The following is a 19,267-nucleotide window of genomic DNA, read 5'->3' as shown; positions in this document are numbered from 1 at the left end:
CTCTTCCATGTTGTTGGATGGGGCTCCTGCGGCCTTCCCTGGGGGTTGCCCATCTCAACTTCTGTCCAAACCTGGCTGCAATTTGGCTCCATGTTTGTTAAGCTATGTTGGTGGCCATGTTTTGATCCTGTATCCAGGGCCTTTTATAGCTCCACCAGGGATGCTTTGGTCATTCAGATACCATGGGTTATAAATATCATTTAAAGGGGTTGGATGCTTCATGCTGATACAGGATTTTTCTTTTAATTAATTGACCATATTAGGTTAATTCTGGTTTGAAAATATTGTCCTAATGGAAAATTTTGTCTTTTTCTCAAGAAGTGGTGTTTTCTTGTTTTGTTGAAAAGTTTGACTGTGTTTTCTGGTGTGTTCATAAATTTTGTTGCAAGCATAGAGCTGAAACAGAAATGGTTTGGACATTTTTGATGACAGCAGCCAGTCACCACCCACTGCTGCTGTGACTACATTTATGGTCAGGACTCAAAACTTTTATCACTGAGTTTTGGTTACTGTATTTGGGTCAGTAACAGTCCATATGTCTTTTTTATATAGATAACATTAAAACTGTTTTATGGTGTTCTTTATTGGAAAGCTGGCTTTAGAGTTAGATGATGGCTCTTCCTTCGCTGGGCCCAGGCACATTTAAACATTTCCTGTGTGTGACTCTGTCAATCTGAGTCTTTGACACAGTGACAAGAAGAAAATAAAATAACAGCCCCCCCCCCAAAAATTTTTATGTGAACATTCTGTACTTTAAAATTTATGGGTTTATTTTGTTAAATATGGTTAAAATTAAAATAAAACTAGTTTAAAAAGTTAAAACTAGTAACTCTAAAATTTGATGGTTTAAAATCTATAAATGGGCAATTTTAAAGCAACCATATGGCATGGTTCCAATTAGAATTGCCACCATTTTTTAGTCAGTCACATGGCTGGTTGCTGTTTTGCTGAAGTTAAAAAAGATGGCTGTCACAGTATTTCCCTGCCGTCTTGATTAGAAATGACCGTGTAAAATGAGCCTGGCTAGGAGACACCAACATATCTACAAGATAATTTGGATTGGGATACATTTTTGTATGATAATTCAGGTCTTGTCCTAAAAACAAGGTTTATAAAAAATAAGATTTAAACTATTAAAGTTGCACCTCAATGCTTTTTATACTCAAAAATGTATTTTGCTCTGCCAGCTAAACTCTGTAATTTAAGAGTCACCCAGGTGACAATGGTTTTACAGACATAAAGGGATCATAGGTAACAGCTGAGGCTTACAAATGTATTGTGGACGAGAGTCCCAAAGAGAGCCCAGTTACGAGGACGGACCTTAACAGTTTTAGAAGTGACAGGTGATAGTCCCCAGAAGCACCAGGTACAGTGGAATGGGGCAGACTGAGATCTGAAAGACAGGCTATCTATGTGCTGTTGAAGGTGGGGCCAAAGAAGAACTTTATTTTTGATATTGCAGAAAGGCATTTAAGAGATTTTAATTTTTTTTAAGAACAGTTTTTTAAAAATTTAAATTTGTATGTTTGTGATTATAAAATGTTTCATATTGCTAATATTTGGATTTAAAGTAAAAGGCTAAAACTTAGGGTCACAGCCATGAGCACCAAATGATAACCAGAAACTGGGATGTTCATTTCTTGTAATGCAGCAAGACAATGAGCTAAGTAGTCTGGAAAAGGCTGGAAACAGCTTCTCAGCCCCTTGACTCTTGACCCATTGATGGCAAAAAAACAAACAAAAAAACCCATAAAAAACAAAACTCAACTTTTTACAGGGGCATCTTAGGACCACCTGCATGTCAGATGTTTGCACTGAGATTCATAACAATGATAAAACTGCAGTTGTAAAATGTCAACGGAAAAATTTAGTAATAGGGGGTCACCACAACATGGGGAACTATATTAAAAGGTCAAACATTGAAGAAGTTGAGAACCTGTGACTTAGGAAATGTCTCTCCTTACTCAAGGTATATTCAGAATTAAAGCGTAGCTAAACTTCAGCTATTTGGATAAACTGAGTCATATAACTTTTTATGTTTCACTAAGAAGAGTTTCAATTCAAAATCACTATTTTAAAGCTAAACTGGACAGAAATGTATATAAAATCCTAGTCTTATCAAAGCTGCTATCTTGTTATGAAATATTTAAAAATACAAGTTAATAGCTATCCTTTTAAATAATCAAGTTTGTTAATTATAACCTTGCTAAGTAGATACTACTGATGTAATTCATCACAGGGACAAACCTTACTTAGTCCTCTGGATATGTTTTCAGAAATTAAGTTTCAAACAAGTAACTAGAAACAAAGTTGTCTATTCAGCCCTCAAATACTTCAGAGAACTGAAAAATATAGCATTTAAAATGTTGACCAAAAAGCTTATTATATCAGACAGAGACTCCCAAATCCTAGCAGTGAACCAAGTTCTGCAGAAGAGATTATGGGACACCATGAGGTCTCCACCTGGATGATGACAATGCTGACCGCTGGGTGAGATGTCCCAGTGCAACCCCGGCTGCCGGGACCCGGTCCAGACTGTGGACAAGTAACAAGACACTGGAGAACTGACTGCACCACTTTTGCCTAGACAAAATAAGGTCAGTCTTTTGCATGAACCTCTTCCATGGGGGGAAAAACCCTCTCACCTATGGGTCTAGCAAAGACTGCTGTTCTGATAGTTCTGCCTCCAATGCTCTGGATGCCTGGGTTTGGCTAACTGGGTATAGACTGATCCCTGTCGTTTTTAATAGATTTGGAAGCGGCTTGGTCTCTACTCAGGTGTGATTTATTTATCCTTCTGGGATCTCTGATAGTATTGATGGATAGGCTAGCTATACCTTCGTCAGTTTCGTAGCATCAGACTAGATCCTGCCACAAGGCTATAGCCAGCTAATTAGCCCTTTCTATATATAAAAATCAAGCCTTGCTTTTTCTAAAGCTACTAAGTCTTTGATAAGAAAAATTTTTAAAATATTTATTTATTTATTATGTATACAGTATTCTCAGTACTCTGCCTGCAGGCCAGAAGAGGGCACCAGATCTCATTACAGATGGTTGTGGGCCACCATGTGGTTGCTGGGAATTGAACTTGGGACCTTTGGAAGAGCAAGCAGTGCTCTTAACTGCTGAGCCATCTCTCCAGCCCAAGAAATGTTTTAAAATATATAAAGGTCTTAGGATATAAAAGCTAATAAGCTTTAAAGGTTGCAAAAAATGATCTGAGATGTAAATACAAGTCATAAAAATATAAATAAATAATTTAAAATATAAACATGCTTCAGATTGTCTTCCCTTTCTATGATATAAAAGTTCAGAGTTTAGCATTCACCAGAGTTCTGCTAAGCTGTCAGAGCAGTGCTGGTTACAGCTCAGTCATGGCTCACGGTTTTAGATTCACTTTGGTTGCCATCTAAATATGAACTTAAAGGTGCTTCTCATCAGACCAAAGACATCTCTGTCCAATCCATACTGGTTCTCAGAACAGAAGAAAAATGTGCATGTTTCTAACCCAAGTCTGCAGTTTCTGCTAGGACTCGAATGAGTGCACTCCTGCTCTTTTACAGACACCCATCACCTGCTTTCTTCTGCAATGTGGATTTCAGTATAGGACTGTTGACACTAATGCATCTAAAACTTTTATGTACTTTGTAAAATAAAAATTCATACAGGCTTCAAAACAAAACAAAACCAAACCCTGGATCCACTTCTCACAGGTCAAAAGGATTCCAGATAAGCACAGCCTATGTTTCCCCACCTGTCTTCACCTGAGGATGGTATTTTTCTCTCCCCTGGTCTTGGGACTCCTCCCCTTCCTGAAAGTTTCAAATGTAATATTTTCCTCTAAGTTCATAAATTTTAACTGCTGTTTCTCATTTTAACTTGTCTCAACGGGTTTCCACTTGGCTGGCAGATACATTCAAGCATCAGCTGCTGACTATGACCTGCTCCAAATGACTGTGAGCCCTGGACTTGCTGAAAGTGGATGTGGACCAGTCCAGCTGATGTGAATGTTACCTGTCTCTTCAGTGCACTCAGTGAACCAGATGTCTCTGATAAATGCCCCATTTCCTGAGTTCCCTCCTTGCCTTTGGCTAGCCTTTCAGCCTTCTTGGGCCCTGATAACAATGCTCCAATGTCAGCATGCAGTAGTTACAGAAAAGAACTCATCATCCCATGCTCCCTGCCCAGAACAGGTTGAAATGCTGAGACAAGGGGGAAGTCCCTGGCATGAGGGACAAAATGACTACCTATGATGCCCATTGATATACCAGGAAAATAGGCTCAGAGTTGTCAATTAAAGGATTTATTAACTAAAATGGTTCTATAAAAGACACTGGTTCTTTATGCAGAACCACAGAGTCAAAGAAGACATTATGGATTATAATTACAATTTGGTTGTACCCAAAGTTCAGAGCTATAGGGCCTGTTAGCAGAGGATAGCCACTGCCCTAGAAAATTCTGTTACCTAAGGTTCTTAGGTCCCAGTACTGTCCCCTTAAACCCATGGGCAGGTAGACCCATGATTGGGTCCTGTGAAGGGGGAATATAGGACCCAGTCATGACAAGCTCAATAGAGGCCTGAGTCTCAGTAGTTTACCCTAAGACGATACCTGATTCCAAGGAAGACCACAAACTGAGACCACCCAGGAACAGTTCAAACCATCCAAAGGACATTCCCAACGTTCCAACCATTGTAGACAGGATCACATGTCAGCACACACCCATCGCTTTTCACCAGGACACCCCTAGACAAATGTCAGCCACTCAGGGGTCCTGAACCTTAGAGATCCCTCACCCCAATCTCTGCTTTTGTAAAAACCCCACCCCAGCTGAGCTGGGGCTCTCCAACTGTGCAATTCACTGGACACGCAGAGAGTTCAAACTTGAATAAGAATGATGGCTCTTTGTTTTCACATAGGACTTGGTCTCCTGGTTGGATTTCTGGGGACTCTGTGATCTAGGCATAATAGTATGTGTGTGTCATGGTACTGCTGTGAACACAAGAAGACACCATGAAGGAGTTGGTCTTCTCTCCCACCATGTGGGTCCCAGGAAGGAGCTTGCTCTTTCTCCCACCATGTGGGTCCCAGGGAACCCATCACCAAGCTTGGCAACACTGAGCCATCTTGAGGGCCTATGTGTGCAACCTTAATGGCATGCTGGCTGGGCTGCAGCATGCTTACCACCCTGGAGCTTGACAGAGGCATGCGATCAGGACCCCACTCCAGACTCCCTGAACCAGAGTTTTTATGACAATTAGATCTCCACATGGTTGGTGTGCACAGTGGCCCGGGAGATTTATTGTTCTAGAATATGGTTCTTTTCTTGGGTGTGAATTGTGCTGGAAAGTGGAAAAGAAAATCCCACAGGTGCACCAGGCCAATTAAATCCCAGTCTCCAGGAGGTAGGACCTGGTGTTCTACATCACAAAATTCCCGGAGATCATACCAAATAGCCGCAGGTGTGTGTGTGTGTGTGGTGGGGCAGCCACTTTGTGGATAATCACCACATGACTGTCCCCTTTCCTTTGCCCTATTTTCTTATATTTTCCCCTTTTGTGTTTGTTTGTTTATTTACTTATTTATTGTTTATATAGTTGGTGTTTTTTAGACAGGGTCTCACATAGCCCAGACTGACCTCCAACAGGCTATGCATCTGAGGATAATATTAAACATTTGATTCTCCTGCCTCCACTTCTTAGAGCTGAGATTATAGGTGTGGACCACCTCTTCTATTTTCCTGTATTTTCTCATTCTCTCTCTCTCTCTCTCTCTCTCTCTCTCTCTCTCTCTCTCTCTCTCTCTCTCTCTCTCTCTCTCTCTGTGTGTGTGTGTGTGTGGTATTGGAGGACAGCCTCCATGGTTCTTTGAGGCTCAACCCACCTTAAACTTTTTGTTTGTTAGTTTTTTTTTTCTTTTTTGATCAGGGTTTCTCTCTGTGTAGCCCTCGCTGTTTTGGAACTTACTTTGTAGATCAGGCTGGCATTGAACTCACAGAGATCCACCTGCCTCTGCCTCGAGTGCTGGGATTACAGCTGTGTGCCACCACCGCCCTGTTTTAAATGTTTTTAAATTAAGGCATAATTACATCATTCCCCTCCACTTTCCCTCTCCTAGCCCCTCTTATGAACCCTCCTTGCTGTATGGTCTCTTTTTCTTTAGTTAATCGCACACACACACACACACACACACACACACACACACACACGAGGAGCAAGAGACTGAGTGAGGGCTCAGTTTCCCTTTTTTTTGAAAGGACAAGTTTGTTGTCTCTCAATGTTAGACTTACTGGCCAAGGTCAATCTGTCACTGGGTTAAAGACTGTCAGTCAGCCTCTGGGCCACTAGGGGGACGGAAATTGCTTGGGACAATAAGTCCTCAGGAGAAACTGTTCATATAGTGTGTGTAAATTATAGCTGTTAGCCTAGTGCGTTACCATTTTCAAAACTCCCGTAAGAGATAGTTAAATCCTATCAGATACCCCCCATATATATATGCGCAGGGGACTTGATTTTTACCCCAAATGAATGAAAATTGGCCCAATGTTTTTGGAGAAAGCAACTATTCTAAGTCAGAAGCTGGGCTAAGCCCGTCGGGTATGCAAGTAGAAGCTCCTGGACAATCTGACCCTGTAGATATCGTTGTCATTCCTGTCTTCGGATGAGAATGACCGTTCGGAGAAGCAAGGAAAAGAGCTGAGCTGGGCAGTGGTGACAAACACCCTTTAAGCCCAGCATTCTGGAGGCAGAGGCAGGCAGATCTTGGAGTTCGAGGTCAGCCTGGTTGGTCTACAAGAGCTAGTTCCAGGATAGGTTCCAAAGCTACACAGAGAAACCCTGTCTCGAAAAACAAAAAACAAAAAACCAAAAAACAAAACAAAAAAAAAAAAACGAGAGAGAGAGAGAGAGAGAGAGAGAAGAAAAGAAAGGATTTGAACCTAGGCAACTGGATTCCAGGATTCCCCCTCCCCCTCTTTTTAATGCAAGGCTCACTATTAGCTTTCGATGTCCTGGAACTAGCTCTGTAGGCCAGGCTGGCCTCGAACTCACAGAGAGACCTGCCTGCCTCTGTCCCCCGAGTGCTGGGGTTAAAGGCGTGTATCTCCACATGAGGCTTTGGGACCTTCCTTTTAATCTCTAAATGTGTAACCCCCCAAAAAAAACTTAGGGAAGAGGGCTCATAAGTTAAGGGCACTTGCTGGTCATACAGAGGACCAGAGTTTCGTTTTTAGCACCCACATATGGCAACCTGCAGACTGCCTGTAATTCCAGCTCCAGGGGATCTGATGCCCTCCTTTGGCCTCTGTGGTCATCTGTATACACTAATAGGTTTTCTGTCCCCCTGAAACCTGTTGAAAATGTATATCAACAGGTTTATTGGAGCAAAACAACTCCCAGACAGATTCTCCAGTCCCAGAGATGGAGGCCAGAGGAGACACACACCTGAACTAAAGCAGGGAGATTATACAGGTTATAGGTAAGGGGTGATGATGGTTTGTGGCCAAGTATGGTCAAAAGCTGAACACCGTACGTGGGGACTTGGGTGTCTGGCAACTTTAGGGGAGGAGCTGCTGTAGCTGCCAAGAATTCAGAATTGGGCTTTTTGGTGCCTTCCCTTTGTTCAGAGATTCTTTGGGTAGGCAGGGTTTGGAGAGACAGGAATGGGACTTCTCAGACCTTGCAAGAGGGAGCTGAAGTTCCAACTTAGCCCCCACACACCTGAGATTCCAGCACTTAGAGGCTGAGGTAGGAAGATTTTACGTTCTGTGCCATGCTGTGTTGGGCTGCACAGTGAAATCCTCATAACTCACCCTCCTCCAAAGAAAACATGCACAGTTCAGTTTCCAGACAGAAAAAGTCAGTGGGTCCCCGCGAGTGGGAGAGAACACAGGAAAGCAACAGTCAGTTAAACTGAGAGCAATTGCAGGAATCTTTGCTTTCATCTTTACATTTTTCTTCATGAGCTAATTTTATCCCAATGCATCTTTGGGGTAGTATTTTTTCTTAAGAAATGCAAAGTAAGATATTTCAGGAAATAAAAGAACAATGCCCAGCCGGAGGAAGTGGCAGAAGTCAGTGGGAGCTGCCTCTCTATAATGCCCCATACTAAATTTAGCCCTGGTGCTCGGGCAGCTGAAGGGAGGGAGCAACACGCTGGTTGCAAGATTTCCACATTGTTCTGTGAGTGCCTTAAGGTCTTTAAAATTTGATTTATTTATTTTGTGTGCATGAACACAGAGTACAGAGGACGGCTTGTGGGAGTTGATTCTCTCCTTCCACAGGTCGTCAGGCTTGGTGGCAAGCGCCTTACCCACAGAACCCTGCCGGTGGCCCTCACTGAGGCTTTAGGAGAAGCCTCGCAGTGCTCACTCCCTTTCCTAATTGTTCACTCTTGGAAACTTCATGGTTGACACCCTAAGGAGATGCTCCGTGTCCATCGTGATTCTGGTTGCCAAGCACCCTTCTCTCTGTGGTACCTGGACTCCGTTGTAGCAGGCTGGTAGCTGGGTGCTATCAATCATCTCTTCCTGTCATACTTCTCTGATCATTCAGATCTGGAACCCCACCTCATAACAGACCTTCCAGTTCTTCAGTCTAGTTCAAGTCCTCCGCTCTTCAGTTTGAGCAGCCTTCTTTCTTTGCACACGTGTTCTTATGTGTGGATAGATAGTCATGTGTGCACTGTGTGTGCCTGTGGAGACCAGAGGCAGACATCAAGTGTCTTCTTCAATTGCATTATTTTATTTATTCATTTATTTATTTTTACTTACTTATGGTGTGTATGTGTGTCTGTGGGTGCATGTGCAACAGTGCAGGTGTAAATGTGCATGCATGTCTGTAGGCCCCGCATGCCACACAGCACTTCCCAGGAGAACTTGTGAGAGTCAGCGTCTTCTTCCACCAATTGGGTTTCGGGGATTCAACTCAGGTGATCAGAGTTGGTAGCAAGCACCTTTCTACACATGCCATCCCATCAGCCTCCTACCTTCCCGTAGTTTCAGATAGGACCCATCCCCCACTCTGGAGCTCACCTGGCTTGACTGACTGGCCAGAGGACCTCACGGATCCTCCTGTCTCTGCCCTACCCGCGAGAGACTGCGGTTGTAAGCAATTCTGGGCTCTTTATGTGTGGACTGAGATCCAAACTCAGGTCCTCTGCTTGCATGGCAAACACTTCACTGGCTGAACCAACTCCCTAGGGCCCAAACCAGCCTCTCTTCATGATCTAGAGGACATTTTGGCACACACACACCCTCACCAGAGCACCAACGGTTACTCCACCCGCAGACCAGAATCCCTGTGTGAGCTACACTTGTCTCCCACACAGCTGGGGGAGTCTGATGGCCACAGGGATGCCTTTTTGTCTCAGTTGGCCTTGGATGTCTCCCATTTTAGTCCATAAGTCCCACAGCCAGAAAAAAAAAATTAACTTAGTTTTGGCAAGATAGTAGGGCAGCTGGGCTTGGTGGCATGTTCTGGTTACCAGGCTGCTTAGGAGGACAAGACAAGAGGATCAGAGTGAGCGTAGGAATTTGAGACCAACTTGGGCAGCGCAGTGTAACCTCTGGTGGTTTGAGTGAGTCTCCCACCACCACAAATATATCATAGGCCATGTACCTGAACGCTTGGTCCTCTGCTGGAAGCCTTGGTGGAGGAGCCTCTGGCAGGGGGAGCTTTGTAGAAGGAAGCACACACATCACTGGGGAGAGCTTGGGGGATTTGCAGCCTCAGCCTACTTCCTGCTTGCTCTCTCTGCTTCCAGTGTGGCTGGGATGTGATCTCATCTCAGGCTCCTCTGCCATACCTTCTCACCATTGCAGACATCCAGCTCTCGGGAAGCCCCAGAGGACGGAGTCAGAGGAAATCTGCCTTGTGTTGCTTTTGGCCACAGACTCTTGTCACAGCAGCAGAAAAGTAACTGATACAGACCCCATCTCAAAAACAAGACAGACAGATGGACAAAACAAACAATGACAAAAGGCTAGCAGGGTGCTTGACAGAAGAAAGGGAAAGAATTTCAGGTGACGGAACCCTTCCCTCAAATAAAACTTCTTAAAAATTTCCCTATTTCTAGGTGAGTGCGCACCACAGGTGTATTCAGGGAGTAGTGACATGTGATTTCCAGTGTGCTGATGGTCAGCAGAGCCACAAAGAAACCCGACCTCCCAGTCACTGCCTTGGAAGTTTTGGGGGTACAAACATGGTTCTTCTACTTCCCAATTCCTGCCTCAGATGCTTTTGGGGTACCAACATTGTTCTTGCTACTTCAATACTCAAAAAGCTGAATTCATATATCCACCCTGGAAAAAAGATCCTATGACGAAGTTGAAACTAGAAAATAAATTAGGTTAACATCCTCTCTCATGACTCATGTGTGGGCAAACAGGCCTATGCATATTTACGTGGTGTTCTTGTGAAAAACATCTTTCTAAATATAACACAAATGGTAGATAGCATAAGTGTAAAAACAGGTTAACTTTGACTACTAGAAAATCCATTTGTAAAAAGTCTAGTTAAAATAAGACATGGGGGAAACCCTTGCTGCTTCTATGTTAAACATCTAGAGGAAGGGTTAAAGGTCACGACAAAAAAAGACCCTGGGGCAAGGCATAGAAGTACAAATGCCAGCAAGATTGTGAAAAATTCTATGTTTTGAGTGGCCAGATGGAAACAAATTATAAGAAAGCTCTGCTCCCTTTAAGTTGGTTTGATTTTAATTTGTGTGTATGGATGTTTGGCTTGTATGTGTGCATATGTGCCATGTGTACGCAGTCCTCCAGGAGGGGAGAAGATGGCATCAGCTTTCCCAGAGCTGGAGTGATGGAGGATGGTGAACTACCACGTGGGCGCTGGGAGTGAGCCCAGATCCTCTGGAAGTGGGGAGCCAGGGCTCCTCACTGCTGAGCCATCTCTCCCGTCCTGGTGGGGCAGTGGGAGTGAGGCTGGCTGTCTCTGCAAACAAGGACCTTATCAATGTGCATAGTTTTTGATTACACAGAAATGTGCTCTAGGGGGACGATCAGAGATCTGTGTAAATGTCTTTCTCTCCCTAATTATGTCCAGAGGCGTTTTAGCTATTACAGTTAAAAGGAAGAGATAACTGAAGTAACTGAACATTTAGCTCTAGAGACACAGCTAAATAAATGATAGTGACCTGCATTAATGGGCTAGGAAGCAGTTATGGATTCTGTGCCCTAAATGTTGTAGAAGGATCTTCAATGACTTGAAACACCTTGACAGTGTCTAATGATCAAGGAGAAAAGGCTGTTACCAAACTGTATACGATTCGACCCTGTGTTTAGTCTTTCACAGCTTGATATTCCATTATAATAATTTTTGTCTTTTTTACTTTTATGTGTTTCTAGAGCACACATTTATAGGTTTTCTAATAAAAAATGATTAATAATGATAATAGTTACTAAAGGGAACTTTCCAGATCTGGGTTCATTTTTTAATTTTTTTTTTAATCAGGGAAGAACACAAATGGGTACCCCACCATCACAAACTATGCAATCGAGTTTCCCATATTTGGGGAAATAGCAGGGTCAGGATGCAGAGTGCCCTGGATAAGCCTCGCCCTGGGAAAACCACCTTCGTGATCATGGTATCTCCCCTGCCAGGTAAGTATGGGTTCATTTTTTAAAGAGTTATGAGTGTGTGTTTAATCAAAGAGGCCAAAAGAGGGTGTCATATCTCCAGGATATGTAGTTAGAGGCTACCCAGAATAGCCTGGGAACAGAACTCAGGTCCCCTGTGACAGCTACTGAATCATAGAGATGTCCACGTCCTATGATATTTACTTCTGAAATACATGAATTTCTGTATACTGAGCCAGATCAGATTCCTACTCAAAAGGATGCAGTACTTTTAAAAAGAAAGGGTTGGAGCTGGGAAATGCCTCAGTAGAGAGCCACTGTGGGCTGTGCATCCACGAGGACCCAAGTCCTGAGCACACATGTTTGTCAAGACAGGGCTTCTCTGTGTAACTCAGCCCTGCAGTTTCTTTTCTTCTCCTTTTCTTTTCTTTTCTTCTTTTCTTTTCGTTTCATTTCGTTTCTCTTCTTTTCTTTTCTTTCATTTTTTATTTTCGAGACAGGGTTTCTCTGTAGTTTTTGGTGCCTGTCCTGGAACTAGCTCTTGTAGACCAGGCTGGCCTCAAACTCACAGAGATCCGCCTGCCTCTGCCTCCCAAGTGCTGGGATTAAAGGCGTGCGCCACCACTGCCCAGCCCCTTCAGTATTCTTAAGAGAAAAGAAAGGCAAGCAAAGGTAAACCCATGACAACAAACAGAAAAACCATCTAAACACCACCACCAAAGGCACCGATAAATGAACAATGCTCTAGAGAGCCACACCAGCAGAGCCCCCAGCTGCAGGGCCCCATCGTGTGTGACCCTGTCCGGTTTACTATCCTCATTGTGATGTGGGGACAATGGCAGCCATCCATAGAACAGTTAAGAGGATTTAAAACAATGATTGAATTATTATGCCTTGTTACGTGTATAGGATGTTTTGCCTGCGCGTGTTTGACTGGTGCCTAAGGTCAGAAGAGGGTGTTGGATCCTCTGGAACGGGAGTTACAGGTAGTTGTGAGCACCCATGTGCTGGGAACTGAACCCTGGTCCTGGGATGGGAGAGCAGCAGTCACATTCTTAACCACTAGGCTGCCTCTCCAGCTCCAGGTACGAGGATTTTCATCAGAGTCCAGACAGCATGTAAATGATCTCTTCCTGTGTGGTGTGTGTGTGCGCGTGTGTGTGCATGCACATGTGTGTGTATGTGTATATGTATGTGTGTGTGTGTGCATGTGTGTGTTGGGGGGCAGAAAATACAGGACTCTTCATAGCTGAGGGTGAGGGTCAAGGCTAGTCTGTCCCATGGCAGGGTTAGAGGGAGGTAGAACCAAGGACAGCGTGACAGGAAGACACAGGAAGTGAGTAGATACAGGAAAACTTAAGAGGGAACGAACGTGGTGGGGGGAAAGAGAGAAAAAGAGAGGGAGGGAGGAAAAGGAGCAAAAGAGAAAGAAGAGGGCACAGGAGGAAAGGGGAGGGGAGAGAAGAAGAGGGGGAACGGGAGAGGGGATGTAAATGGGGAGGGGAACGGCCTGCCTTCAGCCTTCAGACTCCTCAGACATCAGTTCTTAGATGGTTGTGGCTGCCAGACAGACAGGCAGGCAGGCAGGCAGGCAGGCAGGCAGGCAGGCAGGCAGGCAGGCAGACAGACAGGCAAACAGGCAGACAGACAGACAGGCAAACAGACAGGCAGGCAGGCAGGCAGGCAGGCAGACAGACAGACAGACAGACAGACAGGAAAACAAACAGACAGGCAGGCAGGCAGGCAGGCAGGCAGGCAGGCAGGCAGGCAGGCAGACAGACAGGCAGGCAGACAGACAGACAGGCAAACAGACAGACAGGCAGGCAGACAGGCAGGCAGACAGGCAGGCAGCCCCACCCAAGTGGTTCCAACTGCTTAGGTTTTATTCTTCCTCCCAGGCTGACTGGGCTTTGCTTCTGGCTTTGGGATTGTTTCAGATCAGCTTCGTGGGCCTGTCCAAGTGAAAATATGGACCAGGAGTCAAACCAAACTGGTGGCCAGTCTGGTTCCTGTCCAGGTCTGCGCTCATGCCAGGACCACAAATGTTACACTGGCTAAAGCAGATCAGGTGGTTGAACCTAAAATAAATAAATATGGAAGACATTTCCATTCCACAAACTCTAATGGCAAATCCTTATGCAGAGAGAGGGAAAGGCAGAGCTGGAGCAATGATTCCTTCTAGAACGTCTTGTCAATGAACAAACATGAGGCTATCAGAGGCTACAGGGGTTTGGCGAGCTTAGTCTAGTGAGGAGGGCACACAGCAGGGCAGGGAGGGAAGAGGGACCTTGAGAGACAAAGAAATTGGTGCAAGGTCAGGAGTTGATATTTTTGGGTTTAGATAGTGACTGATACATAAAAATTACCACATAAGTGTTTGCTGCTTGTTCTTGTGTTTTGAGACACTGGCTGGTCTGGAACTCACGATATAGATAAGGCTGACGGCTGGGATTTAAAGTGTGCACCACGCACAAGCATGCAGGCATCCTGTTTATTATAGCTGGAATTTTAGCCATTGGGAGGGGGTGGCAGGAGCTGTGGGAGTCAGAGTGATCCTCATGCAGCTAAAGCTGGCTCTGGCTGCTCACCTCATTTCAAAACCAAAACCCAAACCCAACCCAAACCAACCAAACAAAACTACTTAAAATTAAAATATTCATAACGAATTATTTGGTGAAAGCAGGTATGGAACAGGTGGACACAACAATATCATTTAAAAATTCAATATGCCATAAAGAAAGGCTGCAAAGGATTGAGCAAAATGCTCTTTAAACCAGGTATGGTAGTGCATGTCTTTAATCCCAGCCCTTGGGAGGCAGAGGCAGGCAGATCTCTGTGAGTATGAGGCCAAGCCAGACTGGTCTACATAGTAAGTTACAGGACAGCCAGGGTCATGTAGAGAGATCTTATCTCAAAAAGCCAAAAAAATACTGCCCCCCAAACTAAAACATTTTTCTGTGTCCCAAAGGTAGAATCATGGGGTATTTTCCTCTCTGTGGTTTGTATCAAAAAGGATGATCCTATCTGACCTCTCAGGTTGAATAAGCAGCACCGAGAGGCTTCATTTACTCCTCTTCACCTCCTGGAATTGCACAGCTGCCTTCACTGCCCGCTGCTTCTTTAACACAGGTGCGCTGCACTCGTGTGATCAAACAGATACAAGCAATTTTAAGGATGGCAAACAGCGTTAGTGGTCAAAGACAGGTGAAGCCTACCAGCTCGTTATTTTTGTTAGTAGCTATGGAGAAGCATCGCCTCTAGGCTTGGAGGCGGTGGTGAAGGTGTGCCCACAGTCTCAGGGCAGTCGCCTGCAGAACCGAAAGGTATTGGTTTACGGGAACCTCATAAATAAACAGATTTGGCATGAATGTTAGATTTTAGATTTTAGAAGATTTTATGTACCAGAAAATTACAGAGCTGTTGGATCAGAAATGCCAGATGGAACAATAAAATTTTGCTTAATGCAAACTCACCTTGGGTGCCTGCTTTGGCAGTACATGTGCTAACACTGGATCTGTAAAGAGAAGATTAGCATGGCCCCCGCACAAGGATGCCACGCAAATTTGTTCTGTATTTCTGAATCTATGAGGGTGACCCTAGTGAAGACTCCTAGTAATGGAGGATACACAACCTGAACCAGCCATCTTCTGTAACCAGGCAAAGCTTTTGGTGATGGGACTAGGACATTAACCCAGCCATAAAACCTTCAACCTATAATTTGTCCTGCCTGCAAGATGTGCTCAGACAATAGTGGAGAAGAACTTGTGGGAGTGGCCAACTTGAGGCCCACATCATGAGAGGGAACCCGTGCCTGACACTGACTGGTCAGGGCCCAGAGATCTAGGATAGAACCAAACACAACTGGCAGAAACAAGAAACGAAACAATGAATGATTCCTAATGATATTCTGCTGTACTCAAGGACTGGTGCCTAGCCCAGTCATCATCAGAGAAGCTTCATCCAGCAACTGATGGGAGCACATGTAGACTTGTAGCACAAATAATAAAAACCCAGAGTCAGATACTGGGGTTCAATCCAAAAACCAGAAAAGCAAAGCAGTCAAGCCACTAGAGAAGTCTTACCTATACCAAGCTGGGTGATCAAGGCTAAGCAGACTACGCAGAAGTGTTTCTCTGTGTCACAGCCCTAGCTGTCCTGAACGAGCTCTTGTAGATCACGGTGTCCTTGAACTCCCAGAGATCGGCCTGCTTCTGCCTCCTGAGTTCTGGGACTAAAGGCGTGTACTGCCACCTCCTAGCTTTCTCTCCTCCCATTTTATATTCCCATTAGTGCATGGATTAAAAGTATGTGACTCCTTAGTAGTGGGTTTAAAGGTGTGAGCCACTACCACCTGGATTTGTTTCTGCATTAAACTTGTGTAGCATGGGGTGGCCTTTAACTCACAGAGATCCGTCTGCCTCTGTCTCCCAAATCCTGGGATTAAATGTGTGTGCCACCTCTGCCTGACCTCTAGTGGCTTAGCTTTGCCCTTCTGATAATCAAGCAAGTTTTATTTATTAAAACATGAATAAAATATCCCTATATTTCCCTTTTTGTCTAAAATAAAAAGGAAAGCTATAACTAATGTAAGAAAAACTATATACAGTAAATACAATAACTATATATAATATATACAGGCAAAAGTACATCAACAATGTCTAGTCCATTTGCATTTGACAAATTCAGAGAAAAGACTCCATATCTATTCCATCTTTGTGAGTTTAAAGTCTTGTACCTAATGTAGTTTCTATCATAATTTGCTTTCTGCATCTGGTAAACAAGGAAAACTATAAAACCTAGTCTTCAACTCCATTAGAGACCCAAGAAGAAAATAATATTTACTGAATAAACAGGAAGTGCAAGCAAGCGAATTCCAAAAAATGTGAGAAATGACAGGAACAGCTGGCTGCCTAGACAGTCACCCAAAGTTCCTCTGCAATGTAGGGGTGTCCATCTTCAACCTACAGGTCTATCATATCCAACAGACTTTTCTGTGAAGCAGGATATTCTGAAGGGCTGTCCTTCCTTATCTTGACAATGTTTAGCAGTCACTTTCTTCGTATCCCGCTTGTCCAATTAGGACAGCATGATGTGGGATTCTCCTCTGTATGCTGTGAATATTATTAGTTAATAAAGAAGCTGTTTGGGCCTATGATAGGGTCGAGTAGAGCTAGGTGGGGAAAACTAAACTGAATGCTGAGAGAAAGGAAGCAGAATCAGTGAGAAGCCATGTAGCCCCACTGGAGACAGACATAGGAACTTTCCTGGCAAGCCACAGCCTTGTGGCGATACACAGATTAATGGAGTTGGGTTAAGTTATGAGTTAGCCAGAAATATGCTTAAGCTATTGGCTAAGCAGTTTTGTAAATAATATGGTTTCTGTGTGATTATTTTGGGGCTGAGCAGCCGGGAACAAACAAGCAGACTCCTACAACAAACTGGTGCTCCAACATGTGCTAGCTAAATCAACATAAAACCTGAGAGGGCTTGGAAAGGAATTCTAGACACTAAAAAAAACAAAGTTTAGCCACATTTTTTTCAGATGGCCTCTGTTTGCTTGCTGTGTCTCCTTTAAGAAAATTCTTCCTAGCAAGCGGTGGTGGTTCACACATTTAATTTCAGCACTCAGGAGGCAGAGGCAGGCAGATCTCTGTAAGTTTGAGGCCAGCCTGGTCTACAAGAGCTAGTTCCAGGACAAGCACCAAAGCTACAGAGAAACCTTTTCTTAAAAAAACAAAAAGCAAACAAACAAAAAAAGAGAGGTCTTCCTGACTCAGTGGTAGCAAACAAACACACCACGCAGTTTTGAAACAGCGGCTGTACTGTCAGCATGAACTCTGACACTTTTGAGAGGTCCGGCTATGGATCATTTAAATGGGGTCTGTGAGCTGAGTGCTACAACTTGCTTAATGGCAACATAGACCTGCTGTGTGCTTGAAAATGGGCCTATGAGTATGACTTGTGCTAAACAAACCTCCACCCCACCATGCTGGCCTGGGCAGAGCCAAAAGGAAATGCAGCCTTAGTCTTAGTAAGGACACTAAGCATTTTAAGAAATGCTGGTCAAAATATAATTACAGATATTCAATAACAACATATCCAGATGAAAAAGACCTCTAAATGGGTCATGGTATTGGATAAATGTACGTAGGTTTGGGAGAGAGAAGAAGAAGGAAAGAAGAATAAGCTGTGTAAAGATGGAACATAGAGTCTGGATTATGTGTATTATTGTGTTTTCTTTGAATTTTTTGACTGTGTGGGAACTGAGTACAGAGAGACATTTCATTGTATGGGCTGCTAAGTTAAACCAACATAATGGTATCTTGACTTCAGAATTTGAGTCCAAGAATTTGTTGCTTTGGAAAGAGGCTCTTCTTTTATTTCCACAGAGGATAAGAACCTATGGAATTCATCCAGACTAATGTGGTTTGATGCACCAAGACACTCTGAAAGGTTACCATGAACATCCCCCAAAATACTCCACCCAACAAAAAGCAGAAAGCAGTTTAGAGAGAGCTATGTCCATATTACCAAATATTGTCTATAAACGATTGTTTACATTTAAAAGGGGATATGCTATTGAGATTTTCATTGGTATGAATTTTGGTCTATTGATACAAATTTTAGGTCAATTTTGTTATATGTGTATTTCTGCTCTTGATTAAGATATTGTGTTTGTGCAGCTCATTTAAAAATGTAATGCATAATTAAAAATACAGGTTAATAGATATCATCTACAATAGACAAGCTTGTAGTCATGTTAGTTAGGTTTTCTAGATGTATACAAATATATTTCAGATGGATATATATTCTTCAGATCTTTCAAAGAATAACAATATGTGGCATTTAAAATGTTTTAAGAACTTAGGACTTTTCATGACAATGAGACATATCTACTCCTGGCAGCACCAATCTACTTCATGAAGATGATGGACATCGAAGAGTCTCCTTATCCTCTTGATGACTTTGATAGCCATTTGGGCAAGAAACTGCTCTTGCCTGGACTGCTTGGTGCTATGCGATATGAACTGGACAAGCAGGACCCTCAGAGAAATGACTGCTGAACTTGCCTAACGGTGAGATGGTCCTTCAGGGATCCTGCTTCATGAAAGAGTCTGCCAGACATTCTACAGGACACAGAAGAAAGTAATCGATGGACTTTGCCATTAGAAGGCAGAACAGATTTTCAAATTTCCTGCTTCATGGAAAAATCTGCCTGATACTTTGTGCCTGTGGGCTGAAGACTGAATGCCTCAACAATACAGAAGAACTTTTGGTGACTATCCAGGCAGCGAGATGTCTCTGTCAATTCTAGAGATTTGAAAGTTGCCTACAATGCACTTCCTGTTTATTTAGGTAATATTATATCCTTCTGGAGTCTCTGATGAAGTTGAATATATATTGTTATAGTTGTCCTTAGTTATGATAAAAGATAAAGTAGATGTACATATTGTAACTGCAATTCTTGCTTAATACCTGTTTTATTATATGTAATTTTATTATGTTAAAGCTAAAACCTTTCTTTTTATTTAAACAGAAAAGGAGAGGTGATGTGGGATTCCCCTCTGTATGCTGTGAATATCATTGGTTAATAAAGAAGCTGTTTGAGGCCTGTGATAGGGCAGAATAGAGCTAGACAGGGAAAACTAAACTGAATGCTGGGAGAAAGGAG

General features: G+C 43.4%; 1 long non-coding RNA gene and 2 other non-coding genes across 5 annotated transcripts in view; 2 read left to right on the top strand and 1 right to left on the bottom strand.

Annotated features, from left to right (window-relative positions):
- The window catches only part of LOC119823309, a 30,679-nt gene extending 12,002 nt beyond the window's left edge, over positions 1-18,677 (top strand). For 2 of the 3 annotated variants that reach the window (XR_005286931.1, XR_005286932.1), the window contains 3 exons: positions 2,392-2,597; positions 11,471-11,619; positions 18,502-18,677. This is a non-coding gene — a long non-coding RNA (uncharacterized LOC119823309). Of the gene's footprint in view, positions 1-2,391; positions 2,598-3,910; positions 4,069-11,470; positions 11,620-18,501 lie in introns of those variants that run through there. The other variant, XR_005286933.1, reaches the window with a different exon arrangement.
- LOC119824124 lies at positions 11,468-11,627 on the bottom strand. Its single transcript, XR_005287057.1, has one exon. It is a non-coding gene; the product is annotated as a U1 spliceosomal RNA (small nuclear RNA).
- On the top strand, positions 15,074-15,180 carry LOC119824079. Its single transcript, XR_005287021.1, has one exon. It is a non-coding gene; the product is annotated as a U6 spliceosomal RNA (small nuclear RNA).
- Positions 18,678-19,267: the final 590 nt, after the last annotated feature.

This window comes from Arvicola amphibius, chromosome 9, assembly GCF_903992535.2.
Source record: "Arvicola amphibius chromosome 9, mArvAmp1.2, whole genome shotgun sequence".
Taxonomy (NCBI): Eukaryota; Metazoa; Chordata; class Mammalia; order Rodentia; family Cricetidae; genus Arvicola; species Arvicola amphibius.
The sequence above is the reverse complement of the archived record's forward strand: the minus strand, read 5'-3'. Positions and strand labels throughout refer to the sequence as shown.